The sequence below is a fragment of the Bufo bufo genome, chromosome 11 (genome assembly GCF_905171765.1).
Source record: "Bufo bufo chromosome 11, aBufBuf1.1, whole genome shotgun sequence".
In the NCBI taxonomy this organism is placed as follows: domain Eukaryota; kingdom Metazoa; phylum Chordata; class Amphibia; order Anura; family Bufonidae; genus Bufo; species Bufo bufo.
This window is the reverse complement of record NC_053399.1, coordinates 95,612,898-95,632,560: the sequence shown is the minus strand read 5'-3', so window position 1 is coordinate 95,632,560 and position 19,663 is coordinate 95,612,898. Positions and strand designations below refer to the sequence as shown.

General features: G+C 41.6%; 1 protein-coding gene across 1 annotated transcript in view; it reads left to right on the top strand.

Annotated features, from left to right (window-relative positions):
• The first annotated feature begins 9,224 nt into the window (after positions 1 to 9,224).
• The window catches only part of PEA15 (proliferation and apoptosis adaptor protein 15), a 60,129-nt gene continuing 49,690 nt past the window's right edge, over positions 9,225 to 19,663 (top strand). The window contains exon 1 of the mRNA XM_040411473.1: positions 9,225 to 9,530. The gene's annotated coding sequence lies outside the window, so the exon portion shown is untranslated. The remainder of the gene's footprint in view (positions 9,531 to 19,663) is intronic.

Genomic DNA, 19,663 nt, shown 5'->3' with positions numbered 1-19,663 from the left:
AATTCATTCCGTAGGTGTTCCATGGAGTTTAGGTCAGCAAGATAAGCAACCTCTTCCACATAATCAATCAATATGGCCAACATCTTTTATAAACCAAGGCATCATTGTCGAGCAAACAATAGCCAACATTTTTTGATCCAGTTTTTTACTAAATTGGAGTGGTTGGGGGTTTACAAGACAAAGAGGATCTTGGGGAATGTCCGTCAATTCAGCCATGTCAAGCAATGAAACTCGTTGCTGTTGGGTTGAGGTTCATTTCAAAGGTGTTCCATGGAGTTAGGGTCAGGATACAGAGCAGGCCACCAACTTATTCCATATCTATGGTACATCCAAATAGGCCAACCATTTTATATCAATCATGAGGATAATGTCATCTTGAAACAGTTCCAGGTCTTCCACAATCTGGTACCAAAAACGTTGAGGCACAAAGTTCTCTACCATGTGACAGGGTTAAATTTTGATGGGCATAAGGGACCTTAGGGGCACAACTGCACATTCAAGGTGTATTCTGTGGTAGACCTAACTTCAGCCATTGGCAATGGCTTTGGCTTATACCCAAAGTTAACATACTTTCTCCTCTCTTGCTCAGAGCCTAGACTCCACACTTTGCAGGCTCCTTCAATTATAACCTTCTTTCATCCCATTCGCTACAGGTTCTTAAGTTCCACTTATGCCTGTTGCTTGGAGAATTATAGCCCAGGCATAAGCCTGTCTGACTTTCCACTTTGTGACTCTACCTGGCCAATCATGAGACATCCCCTGCAGAGACAGCACCACAGGAGCCCAGAATATACATTTGATGTCATCGCTGTTCACGTTGTGAGAGACACATCTGCAACGACAGTCAGTATTTCAGTATATAAATAGTACTTCCTTCCTGAGCACAGCCCAGCTGTGCTGAATCTTATATGAGGTGCCCCGTGTGACGGCTCATGATGAGCTGCTGAGAAATATGGAAATCCGGCCATCCAGATAACCACGAGCTGAGATCTTATTTACTGAGCAATGGGTGATGGCTACCATTGTATGGAATTCATATAAATGAAAACTCTATAGGTTCATAATCTTGTGCAGTATATAAGGGCAGTACTATAGTAGTTATATTCTTGTACATAGGAGACAGTATTATAGTAGTTATATTCTTGTACATAGGAGCAATAGTATAGTAGTTATATTCTTGTATATAGGAGGCAGTATTATAGTAGTTATATTCTTGTACATAGGAGCAGTATTATAGTAGTTATATTCTTGTACATAGGAGCAGTATTATAGTAGTTATATTCTTGTACATAGGGGCAGTATTATAGTAGTTATATTCTTGTACATAGGGGCAGTATTATAGTAGTTATATTATTGTACATAGGAGCAGTATTATAGTAGTTATATTCTTGTACATAGGAGCAGTATTATAGTAGTTATATTCTTGTACATAGGAGCAGTATTATAGTAGTTATATTCTAGTACATAGGAGGCAGTATTATAGTAGTTATATTCTTGTACATAGGAGCAGTAGAATAGTAATTATGTTATTTTACATAGGAGGCAGTATTATAGTAGTTATATTCTTGTACATAGGAACAGTATTATAGTATTTATATTCTTGTATATAGGAGCAGTATTATAGTAGTTATATTCTTGTATATAGGAGCAGTATTATAGTAGTTATATTCTTGTATTTAGGAGGCAGTATTATAGTAGTTATATTCTTGTATATAGGAGGCAGTATTATAGTAGTTATATTCTTGTACATAGGAGCAGTATTATAGTAGTTATATTCTTGTACATAGGAGCAGTATTATAGTAGTTATATTCTTGTACATAGGAGCAGTATTATAGTAGTTATATTCTAGTACATAGGAGGCAGTATTATAGTAGTTATATTCTTGTACATAGGAGCAGTAGAATAGTAATTATGTTATTTTACATAGGAGGCAGTATTATAGTAGTTATATTCTTGTACATAGGAACAGTATTATAGTATTTATATTCTTGTATATAGGAGCAGTATTATAGTAGTTATATTCTTGTATATAGGAGCAGTATTATAGTAGTTATATTCTTGTATTTAGGAGGCAGTATTATAGTAGTTATATTCTTGTACATAGGAGCAGTATTATAGTAGTTATATTCTTGTACATAGGAGGCAGTATTATAGTAGTTATATTCTTGTACATAGGAGCAGTATTATAGTAGTTAATTCTTTTACATAGGAGGCAGTATTATAGTAGTTATATTCTTGTACATAGGAACAGTATTATAGTAGTTATATTCTTGTATATAGGAGCAGTATTATAGTAGTTATATTCTTGTATATAGGAGCAGTATTATAGTAGTTATATACTTGTACATAGGAGCAGTATTATAGTAGTTATATTCTTGTACATAGGAGCAGTATTATAGTAGTTATATTCTTGTGCATAGAAGCAGTATTATAGTAGTTATATTCTTGTACATAGGAGGCAGTATTATAGTAGTTATATTCCTGTACATAGGAGGTAGTATTATAGTAGTTATATTCTTGTACATAGGAGCAGTATTATAGTAGTTATATTCTTGTACATAGGAGCAGTATTATAGTAGTTATATTCTTGTACATAGGAGCAGTATTATAGTAGTTATATTCCTGTACATAGGACCAGTATTATAGTAGTTATATTCTTGTACATAGGAGCAGTATTATAGTAGTTATATTCTTGTACATAGGAGCAGTATTATAGTAGTTATATTCTTGTACATAGGAGCAGTATTATAGTAGTTATATTCTTGTATATAGGGGGCAGTATTATAGTAGTTATATTCTTGTACATAGGAGCAGTATTATAGTAGTTATATTCTTGTACATAGGAGCAGTATTATAGTAGTTATATTCTTGTGCATAGAAGCAGTATTATAGTAGTTATATTCTTGTACATAGGAGGCAGTATTATAGTAGTTATATTCCTGTACATAGGACCAGTATTATAGTAGTTATATTCTTGTACATAGGAGCAGTATTATAGTAGTTATATTCTTGTACATAGGAGCAGTATTATAGTAGTTATATTCTTGTACATAGGAGGCAGTATTATAGTAGTTATATTCTTGTACATAGGAGCGGTATTATAGTAGTTATATTCTTGTACACAGGAGCAGTATTATAGTAGTTATATTCTTGTACATAGGAGCAGTATTATAGTAGTTATATTATTGTACATAGGAGCAGTATTATAGTAGTTATATTCTTGTACATAGGGGCAGTATTATAGTAATATATATGTAGGTACTGCGCGACTTGTACTCCCTATTGCTTTCTCAATCAGAATGGCACCATGTTGTTACTATTAGGGCCCAGCTCCCCAAACCTTTCCTCATCCCGGACGGCACCAAAAACAAAAGAAAAAAGAAAAAAGAAGAGAATTGGAAAGACGCAGAAGAACAGTGCCCACAGAGGAACATCTAGGATTAAGACATCACAACCAAACTGTAAGTCCCTGTTATAACCACTGCGTATCTTCATGGTGCCATTCTGATTGAGAAAGCAATAGGGAGTACAAGTCACGCAGTACCTACATATATATTGCATACATCATTTATTTGATATCCAACGGTGGCGATACCGTTGCGGTACCGCTGCGTCAGTTCAACTCAGTGCAAGCGCCGGTGTATCACTACAGTATTATAGTAGTTATATTCTTGTACATAGGAGCAGTATTATAGTAGTTATATTCTTGTACATAGGAGGCAGTATTATAGTAGTTATATTCTTGTACATAGGAGCAGTATTATAGTAGTTATATTCTTGTACATAGGAGGCAGTATTATAGTAGTTATATTCTTGTACATAGGAGCAGTATTATAGTAGTTATATTCTTGTACATAGGAGGCAGTATTATAGTAGTTATATTCTTGTACATAGGAGGCAGTATTATAGTAGTTATATTCTTGTACATAGGAGCAGTATTATAGTAGTTATATTCTTGTACATAGGAGCAGTATTATAGTAGTTATATTCTTGTACATAGGAGCAGTATTATAGTAGTTATATCCTTGTACATAGGAGCAGTATTATAGTAGTTATATTCTTGTACATAGGAGCAGTATTATAGTAGTTATATTATTGTACATAGGAGCAGTATTATAGTAGTTATATTCTTGTACATAGGAGCAGTATTATAGTAGTTATATTCTTGTACATAGGAGCAGTATTATAGTAGTTATATTCTTGTGCATAGGGGCAGTATTATAGTAGTTATATTCTTGCACATAGGAGGCAGTATTATAGTAGTTATATTCTTGTATATTAATGGGATTGTCTAAGCTGTGTTTAATATAATAAGTAAACCATTCACCTATTCACTGGTGCTCTTTTCCAGCAGTAAGGGCCCCATCATTGGTCCCTTGGGGTGGGGAAATGAGATGTCCCATTTGTCATCACATGCACCGTATCAGGAATTCCCTGGCCTCAATAATAACGTGTCCCCAATTGGCATGTGACCACTGATTTGAGCTTGGGGGTCCGACAACACTTTTAATATTAGAGCTGGATGTGCTCTGGTCCCTGCAGAATAACACAGCAGAGAAGCTACTGCTCGGAGTTCAAGCTACTTGCCAACATTGTAGTTAGTCAATTTGGGGGTATGCAAGACCCATCATGGGAATGCCCAAGCCCACCCTCTCACTTATAGGCAGTGCTTCCATAAGCCGCACCCATTTTTGGATAACCGTAATTTGCAAGGACTGTCTCTGAAAATTAGAGATGGTCCCTTCAAATTAGGGACTGTTGGCAACCATGGTTCTTATGTTTGCTCACTCCACAAAATACTCCATTCTAGGACCAGAAAGTTAGCTTGGTGTTCGTTCAGACGGAAGGGTACTTTGCCTAGTAGGCCGGTTCCCTCCTCTTTGGTTTGCTGAGACCTTACACCATACATGGGAACCCGATATGGAACCAGTCTGAGGTGGTGACTTCTCTCCATGTTTGAGTAAGGCAGAGTCAAAAGAAAATGCTATGAGTGAATTTCATTTGGATTCAGCCAATCAGTGATGAGCATACTGACCATTTAGCTGTTTTTCAAAACAAGAAGTAGCATGGACCCATGTCAGATGGTCATTATGGTAGCCAGTGGTCATACTTGTTATTTCGGTGGAGTCGGAGAGATAGATGACTGCCAGACACTGCTTATGTTGCGGAAAACAAAAGGATCAGACTGGGGAAAGGATGTTCAATCCTTTTAAGTCCCTTGTCACTGAAATGAGCTTGTTGAAGGATCTGATCAATATCTAGAAGATCAAGCCTACGGCCATCTTAAAGGGATCCTAGGGATAAAAAAACACTAAATATCCTACAATGTAGCGACTTAATATCTTTAACAGACTGACCCCTGATTTGAGATCTTAGGGACCAGCATTGCATAGGGAGCATGTGCACAGCAATATATATATATACACACACTACATGGATGTGCTGTATACATAGAACTCTGTGTATGCTGCTCATGCAACACTCTGCCCCTTAGACCTTTCGGAGGCAATACCCCTTTATCACTAGACCACTGATGTCAGCCAAGGCACATACTTGTTATTTTAATATGCAGTAAACGTGTAGATTTATGTACGACGCTGAGCCGTGATGAGGGTTAGGCAGATTAGGCAGCTGCCTAGGGGGGCACAATTTACTTCTGCTGCTGATAATGGACCAGGAGACAATGAGCACTTCCCTTCAGTGCATCAAAGAGACAATTATTTAGGACACCCTTTATATTAACCTCTCAATAGGCATTATGGTGGTTCAGAAAGTGTTGTCCACTCATGTCATCACCGGCCAGGTTAGACACATCCTCTTCGGATAAGGCAGCAGGCTCCAGCTCCACGTACATTGAATGCTGAGTCACATCCCGTCATAAGTTTTCCCTCATCATCATCATCATCATCTCTCCTTGACAAAAATAGAATCCATGCCCCAGATCATTCAGAACTACCGACGCCAGCAGGTGAGACGGTGACAAGGCCACTCTTCTCCGAACATCACAACCCCTTCTAATCTATCAATGTCCCCCTTGATATTGTTCATAATGGCATTGTCATCTGCATATTAACTGAAGTCACTTGGCCTAAACATCGATGGACTGCAAGAGGATGAAAACAGGAAGCCACTGCGGTTTCCCTGCCTGTAGGTGGCGCCAATACGATGACTTGCGGCAGCTGAGCTGAGCCATAAAATAACTTTATTGTCAGGTCAAACGCATCCGCCCAGAGATCTAAGATCTGAAATGTCACTTAATCTTAAGTGCCTGCTGAAAAGTCAACTGATTCATCAGCAAAAGGCGAAGTACGTTTTTATTAATGCAATTTATTAATATAAAGCGAAATGTAATTCGTAGTCATGAGGATTTACTCTAAAGAGGAATCAATGGCGGTATGCATCGTCAGGTTTAGACCATAATAATCACATACCAGGAATACATTTAAAGAGACTGTCCATTTTGGGGATCTTCTTTCCATATGGAAATAATAAATGAGGGGTGTACCGTCTCTCCTACAAAGAAAGATTCTGGAAATAGAGTACATGGACACTTATTGAGTTCAATGGCCACCATCTAAAATGCCAAAAAGTTTTACAACAACAGCTGTTAAATGGAAGTCCCCCCTTTATCTCTCTCTCCACCACCAAGCAGCTACTCACCAAGAGACATCAGGCATTGCCAACCTGCGGCTCTCCAGCTGTTGTAAAACTACAACTCCCACCATGCCCTGCTGTAGGCTGATAGCTGTAGGTAGTCTGGGCATGCTAGGAGTTGAAGTTTTGCAACAGCTGGAGAGCCTCAGATTGGCCATCCCTGCCATACAAATTAGACAGAAGTATGGTCAAACAACCTTGGAACAATCATCTGGTGACTCTACACATCAGACAGAAATAGGGTGAGGGTCGAAACAACCTTTGAATGACTGTTTGGTGACCCTACACAGTAGACAGAAGTAGGTTGATGTTAGAACAACCTTCGACTGATCATCTGGTGACCCCACACATCAGACAGAAGTAGGTTGATGGTCGAACAACCTTCGAATGATCATCTGGTGACACTACACATTAGACCGAAGTAGGTTGCTGTTACAACAACCTTCGATCGAGTGTCTGGTGACCCCACACGTCAGACAGAAGTAGGTTGATTGTCAAACAACCTTTGAATGATCATCTGGTGACATTACACATTAGACCGAAGTAGGATGCTGTTAGAACAACCTTCGACTGATCGTCTGGTGACCCCACACATCAGACAGAAGTAGGTTGATGGTCAAACAACCTATGAATGATCATCTGGTGACACTACACATCAGACAGAAATAGGTTGCTGTTAGAAGAACCTTTGATTGATCGTCTGGTGACACTACACATTAGACAGAAGTAGGTTGATGTTAGAACAACCTTCAACTGATCGTCTGGTGACCCCACACATCAGACAGAAGTAGGTTGATGGTCGAACAACCTTCGAATGATCATCTGGTGACACTACACATTAGACCGAAGTAGGTTGCTGTTAGAACAACCTTCGATTCATTGTCTGGTGACCCCACACGTCAGACAGAAGTAGGTTGCTGTTAGAACAACCTTCGACTGATCGTCTGGTGACCCTACACATTAGACAGAAGTAGGTTGATGTTAGAACAACCTTCGAATGATTATCTGGTGACACTACACATTAAACCGAAGTAGGTTGCTGTTTGAACAACCTTTGACTGATCGTCTGGTGACACTACACATTAGACAGAAGTAGGTTGATGGTTGAAAAACTTTTGAACGATCATCTGGTGACCTTACACATCAGACCAACGTAGGTCGATGTTAGAACAACCTTTGACAGATCGTCTGGTGACCCTACGTATTAGACAGAAGTAATTTAATGGTCGAACACCCTTCGAATAATCGTCTGGTGACCTTACACATTAGACAGAAGTAGATTAATTGTTGATGAACTGTTCAATGAATGATCACTTGGTGACCAATTGTTGTGCTGACGTAGCTATACTCATTTTAACCCATATTGGACATTACAGCTTGGCCTTTTCAATGACACGTAAGTTTAAGAATATTTTTGTGAACGTTCATTCATCGACTATCGGACAAAACACAGACAGACTTTTTTTTCTAGACAACAATGGCTTGTCATCATTCATTATTAAATTTCACCTGATGTACAATCGTTTTTTAATCAATCAATCTACGCATGGGCTGATGGGAGTCTGATCACTGGGACAATCAAAAAATCTCTAGAACTTGAGCACAGACAGACGATGTATCCAGTAGTCTAGGAGTTGATCAAAACGGAAAATTTCAACCAGAACAATCATTCATTGAGTGAAATTTGGCTGTGTTTAAAATTTTTGTCCAACAGTGGCTAGAGCCTATGAACTCCATGTCTTAAAAAGTGCATTCCCAGAATGTTCCCAGATGAATGGTTTCTCCATTGCACATTTTGAATGACTGTTGACTGATTTCTGTCAGAAAAACCTTGGCAGAAATCCGAGGCTGACCCTTGGATTTTGATTCTCAGTTGTATGAGCCATGGATTCGCTTCTCCGATTTAGCCCTGTTTTCTATGCAAGTCTACGCCAAAATATGTGCAGGAAAAACTCCATGTGAACCTAACCTAACAATATGGACTAGAATATGTATGGCTGGATCAGTGAAATGATCGTTTACGAGATGATGGTTCGGTCAATGTGTATATCAAATGTCATTCTAACTATTTAGAGTAATGGTTCAACTGTCAAATTAAGTAGATTAGAGTGCAAGCTCCTTGATGCACCTGATCACTAATCTTCTACACCAAAGATCAGAAACCTTCGGCACTTGAGCTGCTGTGAAACTATGACTCCCAGCATGCAAAGATGATCAGCTATTTGCATAACTCCCATAGAAGTGAATGGAGCATTCTGGGAGTTGTAGTTTCAGAAGCTCTGGAGTGCCGGAGGTTGCTGATCCCTGTTCTACACTATATCCGTATTACCAGGAACTTCACTACCCAGCATCTTATTACTATAAAATACAAGCCTAAGCAGCCATCTAAACTACAGGATATGTAAACCTTCTCTCCAGCGGTATATTATACCCCCCTACCCCCATGTAAAATCACATACTTCCCCTCGCTCGCTGCCTGTATACAATGGGTGTGTGTAGTCTTAATAAGAATACATCTGTAGCTTTCTCTCTCTCTTTCCCTCGCTCCCTCACACACAGATCCACACGCACAATGTGACATCACTCAGTACAAAGGGTGGAGTGAGTGAGACCACATTGAAATCAGTTCTGTCTGTAGGGGAAGGGAATTTCTTTGCAGACAACAGCAGCAGCAGCAGGAGGATCTATCAGCTCAGCCACATCCACCCCAGCTGGCATAAAATACAGAGGAGCACGTCAATCTACCCAAAGAGGAGAAGATCTTCACATCATCTCGTAAAGTACAGAGAGCACCTAGTCCTGGTCTTGGCTGGAGAAGTTATCACCAACCTGACATACCATAACACCACTTTATCGGCTTGACAAAAAGGAGACGGTAGGACTGATTGACTTTTTGGGGTTGTTGGAAGGGATTTAAGCAAGGGTTACTATGAGGAAATCAGGGAAAGGGGTGGCAGCATGAAAGGGGTGTGTTGGGAGTGTCGTTTCTACTCCGCATGTTAAAAATTGTCATCTTTGGTCATGTCCTTCAAGAAAATGGACAGATCTGTTCACTAGAACTTTTAGCGATGGAGCTAGGTGTGTCGATTCAGTTAGTCAACTTTGTCTTGGAGACGCCTCCTATGAAAGACTTGACAAGCCTTGGAAATCTGGGGCTGGTCCATCCCGGGTGTGGATGACTGGAACGGAGAGTGAAATAAACTCTTGTGATTCCTCATAGAGGTGCCTTGAGATGAGGGAACTTTTGAAGGCATCTGGTAGACTTTGTAGGTCAATGATTACGGGAAAGAGGTTGATGTTCCTTACGGTCAACTTCATCATTTCTATTGGGTCTGATACCCACATATTGATCACATTTCCATAGAGTGTTAGGTTGATTTATTGATGAAGTTTCCATGAATTTCCATTGAGCCTGACGCAGATATATCGATGACGTTTGGTTTAGTCTGATGCTGATATATACATGATGTTGAATCCACTGGGGTCTGATACAATAGGAAGTATTTTGGGATGTTAGTGAGTTGCCTCTCACATGCTCCCACCCATTTCCTCTCGGCCTTAATATTGGTTTCTCGCTACATAGTTAAGCGTCATGAGAAATGGATGCACAAGTCACATTCGGAAGTTTGGGCGTGGGATAGGGAGAGACGGCACAGAGCAGGCTGACAAACCCACTTCCTATAACCAGAGAACATGCACTACAATGGACTCTCTGCTGTATTGCTGCTCGCTCGCTCTCATCTAGCAGAGTCACGCTCGTACACAAGAGACTGATCATTCCATACAACGTCAGATACATAACCTGGGCAACATAGTGGATGTAAAATGCGTTACTCATAAATATTAGACAGGGTAATGGCACGCAGCCTGCATGATCCAGCTGTAAAATATGCACAAAATACAACACAGTTAAAGGGGACGCGGCCACATACCTGAGCAGTGAGTTATGAAGACCTTATCTGGTGCAGCAACAACCATGGGACCAGGACTAACAGCTCCTGGGTAGTGGTAGAACCAGTCAGGTGTTTATGGTGGCTATGGGACTACAAGTACCATGTCTACTGAGTCCAGTCGAAAGGGTTAAAATTCCCAACACATTAGGGCTGACCTGACAATTAGTGGGGGCCCTGATTTAGGAAGCTGAGCCCAAGCCAGTTCTGTCACTGGGAAAATTGGTATTTCCTCTTTGCTTGCATGACAGCACCTCGGAAAGGGGACATCCACACAGGGCCATCACGTGAGGCAGGGGGCGGCTGACAGTAGCGCTATTGTCCATCTCATGAGTATGTACAGGCTGGGCTACACAACAGTGCCAGAGACGCCGGCATGGCCATGGGAGGGGCAACCCAAGGCAATAGAAGCATGTACCTGTGCCACCCTCACATTGTCACATATAGTTGGACCATCCTACTGGGAGCAACAGGGCCAACCAAAGTGCCCCCATAAACATTGCCAACCAAAGTGCCGCCATAAACATTGCCAGCCAAAGTGCCCCTATAAACAGTGCCAGCCAGAGTGCCCCCTAAACAATGTCAGCCAGAATGCCCCCATAAACAGTGTCAAGCAAAGTGCCCACATAAACATTGCCAGACAAAGTGCCCCCCTAAACAGTGCCAGACAGAGTGGCCCATAAACTGTGCCAGCCAGAGTGCCTTTATCAACAGTGCCAACGTCAGTACTTGCCATAGTGTCCCCATAAACTGTACTAGTCCCAGTGCCTTCAATAACAGTGCCAGCCTCAGTACCTTGCCCAAAAGTACCATGGTGGCCCCATAAACAGCACCGGCCAGAGTGCCCCATCAACTGCGCCAGTCAGTGTACCTTAATTAACAATGCCAGTCTCGGTACATCCCCTAACAGATCCACAGTGTCACCATAAACAGTGCCAGCCTCAGTACCTCCCCTAACAGTGCCGTAGTGCCCACATATATAGTGCTAGCCACAGTGCCTTCAATACCAGTGCATTCCTCGTTACCCCCCTCACAGTGCCATAGTGCCCACATAAACAGTGCCAGCCTCAGTACCTCCCCTAAGAGTACCATAGTGCCCAGATAGATAGTGCTAGCCACAGTGCCTTCAATACCAGTGCCTCCACTAATGGTGCCAAACTGCCCCAATAAACAGTGTCAGACACAGTACCATCACTAACAGTGCCAAAGTGTCCCAAAAGAAATGTAGGGCCATAAAACATCAATTCTCCCCTATAAACACTGCCAGACACAATTCCCGACTAACAATGCCATAGTGCCCCCCGACACAGTGTCCTTTCCTGCCCTCAGGACCCACCTGTAACGTCAGTGCCATCTCCACCCCATATAGTCTTCAGGTAAATACAATGTATTGCTCTCTGTTATCACCCAGTCCCGTCTGCGAAGAGGCTGACTGTAGCATTCTTCATTGGGTGGAAGGACAGGAAGTCGGGTGTAAGGTTCTAGGTCCCCACATGTGGGTTTTGCAGATTTCTCTATGATATGACATTTCCATACAGTCGGTGTAAAGGTCCCGGGAGGGTACAGGGGCTGAAGTCCTACACGTGTCTTCTGCTTCTCTTGTAGCATCTGTTTCCTCTGAACCACTGTTATACTGAAGGCGCTCTAGAAGAGCGGGAACTCAAGGCACTATTGGGGTCCTTCATCAAATTGGTGCAAAGTAGAACCGGCTTAGTCGCCCACAGCAACCAATCAGATTTCACCTTTCATTTTCCAAAGGAGCTGTCAAAAATGAAAGGTGGAATCTGATAGGTTGCTATGGGCAACTAAGCCGGTTCTACTTTGCACCAGGTTGATAAATGAACCCATGTATGTCCATGTCCTCACTTAAAGAGGCTGTCCATTTCATACCATTCCCTTTTTACGAGAAGGGTCCCCAAAGATCATGTGATTACAGTGGACCCTTAAAATCAGATGTAATCTATGGAGGAACCCATCAGCAACTGTTTAATCTCCCTGCAGCGCCACCACAGGAGAAATGAAGCATTACAATGCGTCTATTGACTTCAAGACATGCCAGGTCCTCCAGGGACTGAAGAGCACTCATCACAAGTTATGGGGTCTCAGTCCCTATACCCGGTCTTATCTGTGTAAAGAGAACTCGGTGTGACCATGAGCTGTCATATGGTCTATGGAGCCCATGCAGGGGCCACAGCATCCTAAGTAAGGTGGTGACTTAACCCTGGTTGTGGTGGGCAAGCTACCTCATGATTCTCATGCCCACTGCTAGGGCAAAAGTCCAAAAGGGAAACACAGAATTACAGCAGTGCATCCTGCGTGACAGAATTATGGCAGTGTATTTTGTGTGACAGAATTACATGAGTGTATTTTGTGTGACAGAATTACGGCAGTGTATTTTGTGTGACAGAATTACCGCCGTGTATTTTCTGTGACAGTATTACAGCAGTATATTTTATGTGACAGAATTACGGCAGTGTATTTTGTGTGACAGAATTTGAGCCGTGTATTTTGTGTGACAGAATTACAGCAGTGTATTTTGTGTGATAGTCTTACAGCAGTATATTTTGTGTGACAGAATTACGGCAGTGTATTTTGTGTGACAGAATTACCGCCGTGTATTTTCTGTGACAGTATTACAGCAGTATATTTTATGTGACAGAATTACGGCAGTGTATTTTGTGTAACAGAATTTGAGCCGTGTATTTTGTGTGACAGAATTACAGCAGTGTATTTTGTGTGATAGTCTTACAGCAGTATATTATGTGTGACAGAATTACGGCAGTGTATTTTGTGTGACAGAATTACAGCCGTGTATTTTGTGTGACAGTGTATTTTCTGTGACAGTATTACAGCAGTATATTTTGTGTGATAGTATTACAGCAGTATATTTTGTGTGACAGAATTACAGCAGTGTACTTTGTGTAACAGAATTACAGCCGTGTATTTTGTGTGACAGTGTATTTTCTGTGACAGTATTACAGCAGTATATTTTGTGTGATAGTATTACAGCAGTATATTTTGTGTGACAGAATTACAGAAGTGTATTTTGTATGACAGAATTACTGCCGTGTATTTTCTGTGACAGTATTACAGCAGTATATTTTGTGTGATAGTATTACAGCAGTATATTTTCTGTGACAGTATTACAGCAGTATATTTTGTGTCTTATTATTACAGCAGTATATTTTGTGTGACAGAATTACGGCAGTATATTTTCTGTGACAGTATTACAGCAGTATATTTTGTGTCTTATTATTACAGCAGTATATTTTGTGTGACAGAATTACGGCAGTGTATTTTCTGTGACAGTATTACAGCAGTATATTTTGTGTCTTATTATTACAGCAGTATATTTTGTGTGACAGAATTACGACAGTGTATTTTGTGTGACAGAATTACAGCCGTGTACTTTGTATGACAGAATTACTGCCGTGTATTTTCTGTGACAGTATTACAGCAGTATATTTTGTGTCTTATTATTACAGCAGTATATTTTGTGTGACAGAATTACGGCAGTATATTTTCTGTGACAGTATTACAGCAGTATATTTTGTGTCTTATTATTACAGCAGTATATTTTGTGTGACAGAATTACGGCAGTGTATTTTCTGTGACAGTATTACAGCAGTATATTTTGTGTCTTATTATTACAGCAGTATATTTTGTGTGACAGAATTACGACAGTGTATTTTGTGTGACAGAATTACAGCCGTGTACTTTGTATGACAGAATAACTGCCGTGTATTTTCTGTGACAGTATTACAGCAGTATATTTTGTGTCTTATTATTACAGCAGTATATTTTGTGTGACAGTATTACGGCAGTATATTTTGTGTGACAGAATTACGGCAGTGTATTTTCTGTGACAGTATTACAGCAGTATATTTTGTGTCTTATTATTACAGCAGTATATTTTGTGTGACAGAATTACGGCAGTGTATTTTGTGTGACAGAATTGTGCTTTCTGTGACACTACAGCTGTATTCTCTACTCACATCTCTGCCCATTCTGTGTTAAAAATGACCATTCTGTGAAACAAAGTAAAAGTTTGTGCCACAAAACCGACAAGAGCCACCTCTGCTCCTTACAGAAGAATATCGTCTGCAGAAGAAGCTGACTCCATCCCGGGCTGCACGCAGCGTCCCGCTGGATTAGTAGCGCGCGGCGAGGAGATTTCCGTACACTGGTGACATGAATGGGAGATTCCATTTGAATTGATTTGCCCAGATTGATGTCACAAGTCCGCTCTCCTTCGGGGACCCTAAAATTTTGACGAGCGTGACAGACGCTCCTTGTGTCCCTGGGGCAGCTGCAGCTGGGCCGGTGCTGAAAGCGTTAAATGAGGCACTGAGACTGGATGAATTAAAGGCATACAGCTCCTAGCAGGGAGATAACAGCGGCAGGAAGCCAGACTGATTGTCCCACTGTGAGGCATGGGAATTTAGGATTTCAGCACAGGAAGAAGAAAGTTATTAGGGGGAGGGGGGGGGGGGGTAGTCGGACATGACCTATTTTGAGCTGCCATGTTTAGACCTCCTCTTTAAAGCTTAGCTTCATTCAAAGTGTAAAAATGGAGCTATCCCTCTCGCAGGCCCTGTTTGGTGGGGTCTTCTCCATGTAGCTGACCCTCTGTTGTTTGTGGCATGAAGGGACAGGACCTCCATGGAGCAGGCAACCACAGGGACAGCTACATTGTGAGGACCCCACCAAACAGCTCCTCGTATCTCAGCTTCCTGGCCCCCTGTGTGTGTGATATGAAGGAAGTGGGTTATTGGGGCTTGCTGAAGTCAGGCCTGAATTTTTAGGCTCTGGGTGGAGTTACCCTTTAAATCAGACCCTTGTTTTGGCCCTTGAGACTGATAAAAAAAAAATTGAACTAATTGGAGCCACAGAGGAAGAAAACTTATTTTTTTTACGGAAGTTAAAAATAAATGTAAGTCATTTCTCTAAAATTAAGTGAGTTGGTGCCTGCGTATTTAACCCTTAGTGGTTTCATTACTTGTGCGTTGGCAAAGGCGGGTCTTCCGTCAGCACAGAGTATTTAAGGAGATAACAGACATGAGCTCGGCGAGGACAAGGAAGGCATGATGGTGTGAGCCGGAGAATGAAAGCAAGAGGAATGGGTGGGAAAGGCTGAGTACCACCCCCCAGCAGCACAAAGTATTTCAGGACAGCTATGAGCTTGTGTGGTCCAGTGACTCACGAGGATTGGGCTGGATGTGAGAAGGGCAGTGTCATGATGTGGAGAAGGGGACATGTGAAAAGGTGCAGCAGCACAGAGTATTTCAGGAGAGCAAAGTGCTGATGTTAGTAAGGACCGTGCTACATGTGGCAGGGACAATGTCACGATGTGAGGAGGGTAATGGAGACAATTGCGACTGGGAAGTACATAGTGTAAAACATCAGGGGAAGGGGGGGGGGGGGGGGGGGGTAGCAGCACAGAGTATTTCAGAGCTGCCTATCATAAGAATGATGATGAACTGGAGTCCACTCAGGGCCCCGGACAGCATTGACTACACATGTTGAGTACTACCCTCGGTACTCCATCCCCCTGATCTATGCAGTGACGTCGTGGGGGGGGGGGGGACGCCACGCGGAGGAGATCTACGTTCACAATTGTTTTTTAATAATCTGTTATTTTCCGACTGCAAGAAATACATTAACGTGGAAAGGGAAGAAAAATGAATTATCCTGAGGAAAAAATAAAGTTCTGATGTGTGCGGGGGCGTCTGAACGCAGATTGCGGAGGGACTTGTGCGTCTGGGGGGGGGGGGGGTGTCTGTTTACGTAGCTACAATATCTGCTCATTACTGGGGAGTGGAAAGTTCTGCAACTTTCTACTGTACTTATAGCTTAATTCTGTGCTTGCTGTCAGGGAATGGATACCTCCACGGCTCCACCCTGATGCTGAAAAACCTTCCCGATCATGTCTCTCGACCTGTGATAGCTGGATCTGGATATGAGCGTGACTGGTTTTGAGTCAACAGCAAAATGGGTTCCATTCACTGACAGCAAGCAAAGATCTTGAATATAAAGTTGTGGACACTGTTCGTAAATAACAGATGTAGCAGTGTTACCAGTCTCGGCCCACCGTGAAATTGTCAGCTTTGGATAAGCCCTTTTGGTTAGCGGGGTTCCTCGAACGATCAGCGGTCATCTGGAGGAGGAGCTAGCAGTGTGCACTTCCTCTACAGCGCCACCACAGGAGACGTCAAGCATTACATGTTGCCTATTGAAACCAATGGCAAGTGGGCTCCTTCAAACCAGACAGCCACTTTAACCCTTTCAAGATCTTTCTAAATCGACCGAGTCATGCCAACGAAAGATCAAAAACCAACCGTGTAGGACTAAGATCCGTCAAGTGCCATAGGGCGCGACTCTGCCGACTTGATGTCCGATTCCCAATCCGTTACGCCGCGTGAAAAACATTTAGATTTAGTGACCTCGGTTCCATTTTCGGACAGTGTCGGCAAGGTGACGAATGAGGTGGGGCAGATCTACCCGTCTTTTACTCAACATGAGATGAAAATGGCCGATGAGGGACTGAACTGAGTCTAGACGAGTTTTACATAAAAAAAAAATGTTTTTGTTGGGAAATGAGAAGCCGCGCGGAGAAGGAAGCGAGGGTCAGATGTGAGAGTCACGGAACAGATTTGACTTCCTTTATAAAAATGACTGTCAGCCCCACGCTCCACCACTGAAAAGTGTTTCCCCAGAAGGAAGCGGTGCAGTGTTAACCCCTTCCGTACCACAGCAACTGATCTGTGAATATTTTAAACACCAGTGCAACCTGTAACAATCAGATAAGGGGACCGCTATGGGGTCCACCAAGGCCCCCAGTCTATAAAAATGCCTACTTTTATCTATCTGATAGTTACTGCTTCTACGGTACAATAAAAGGGGTTGTCACTCCTATCTGGGGAGGAGGACTGCATCAGAGATAAGAGAATATGGATATTTGGGGACTGCCATGGGCACGAACATAGGGGCCAACCAGGAGAAAGAGGCAGATTTTATATTTGCTGCTGCTTAGTAAATGCCTATGTGCAAATAAGAATGTTATATATTCCACTCATGTGTAAAGACACCGGGGCAAGTCTCTACCAGCACATATACAATGTATCATACTAATTAACCTTTTTACCTGTCTTCACAGCACAGCACAGTGCCTTCAGACTTTAGTTAGTATAGTGAATGCCGTTTTGGATGTGTCTAGAGTATGAGATATGCCGTCGGCTAAGAACAAAACAAATCAAAAACAGGATATACCTACAAGCAAAAACATTGTTGGTTCAGTCAAAAGCAAAACTGACAGTTTGAGAAAAAGTACAGATAGTGTAGTAGATGTCACCTGCAGTCCTATGTAACACCACAGATAACACAGGGATAACTCTCTGAGTACAGATAATGTAGTAGATGTCACCTGTAGTCCTATGTAACACCACAGATAACACAGGGATAACTCTCTAAGTACAGATAGTGTAGTAGATGTCACCTGCAGTCCTATATAATACCACAGATAACACAGGGATAACTCTCTGAGTGTAGATAATGTAGTAGATGTCACCTGCAGTCCTATGTAACACCACAGATAACACAGGGATAACTCTCTAAGTACAGATAGTGTAGTAGATGTCACCTGCAGTCCTATGTAACACCACAGATAACACAGGGATAACTCTCTAAGTACAGATAGTGTAGTAGATGTCACCTGCAGTCCTATGTAACACCACAGATAAAACAGTCATATCTCTCTGAGTGTAGATATTGTAGTAGATGTCACCTGCAGTCCTATGTAACACCACAGATAAAACAGTCATATCTCTCTGAGTGTAGATATTGTAGTAGATGTCACCTGCAGTCCTATGTAACACCACAGATAAAACAGTGATAACTCTCTGAGTACAGATAATGGAGTAGATGTCACCTGCAGTCCTATGTAACACCAAAGATAACAGTGATAACTCTCTGAGTACAGATTATGGAGTAGATGTCACCTGCAGTCCTATGTAACACCATAGATAACACAGTGATAACTCTCTGAGTAGAGACAATGTAGTAGATGTCATCTGCAGTCCTATGTAATGCTACAGACAACAGTGATAACTTATCTGTGGCGTTACATAGGACTGCAAATTATATATTAAAGTTAATAAAATATATCCCCTGCAGTCCTACGTAACATCACAGATAAGTTATCACAAAGAGTTATCACAGTGTTCTCTGTAGTGTTACCTAGGATTGCAGGTGATATCTACTACATTTTTCTGCACTCAGAGAGTTATCACTGGGTTATCCGTGGTGTTACATAGGACTGCAGGTGACATCTAGTACATTATCTGTACTCAGTATTATCACTGTGTTATCTATGGTGTTACATAGGACTGCAGGTGACAGCTACTCCATTATCTGTACTCAGCATTATCACTGTTATCTGTGGTGTTACATAGGACTGCAGGTGACATCTACTACATTATCTGTACTCAGAGAGTTATCACTGTGTTATCTGTGGTGTTACATAGGACTGCAGGTGACATCTACTACATTATCTGTACTCAGAGAGTTATCACTATGTTAACTTTGGTGTAACATAGGACTGCAGGTTGGTGAAGTTCTATGGAGATAAAAGCATTCATATTATTGACAGCCTAAACAGACTAGTGTGTACCTGTAGTAGTGTAACAGTTAAGAAAATAAAATTACTGAAAATAATTAAATATTACTTTATTATAAATATATTCCTAATAGTTATAATGGCTAGTATTGTCTGGGGAGCAATCATCAGGGGAAACAAAATGGCCGCCATCCCATTAGTTCACACAAAACCTGTCCTGATCACACAGGAGGACAAGTTACTTTACAACACTGAGGTAAAGAGCTGCCTCATCCTCCTCTCTGCTCTGCTTGTCAGGCATTACGGTCCTGAATACAGCTGTTAAGATCTTCAACTGAATCTCTGTGGGACCGGAGTCCATGAGGAGACATGAAGTACAGACAGGACAGACTGTGGTAATGGAGACTGCATACAAGAGCTGCTGCTCATCAGCCACATCCCCAC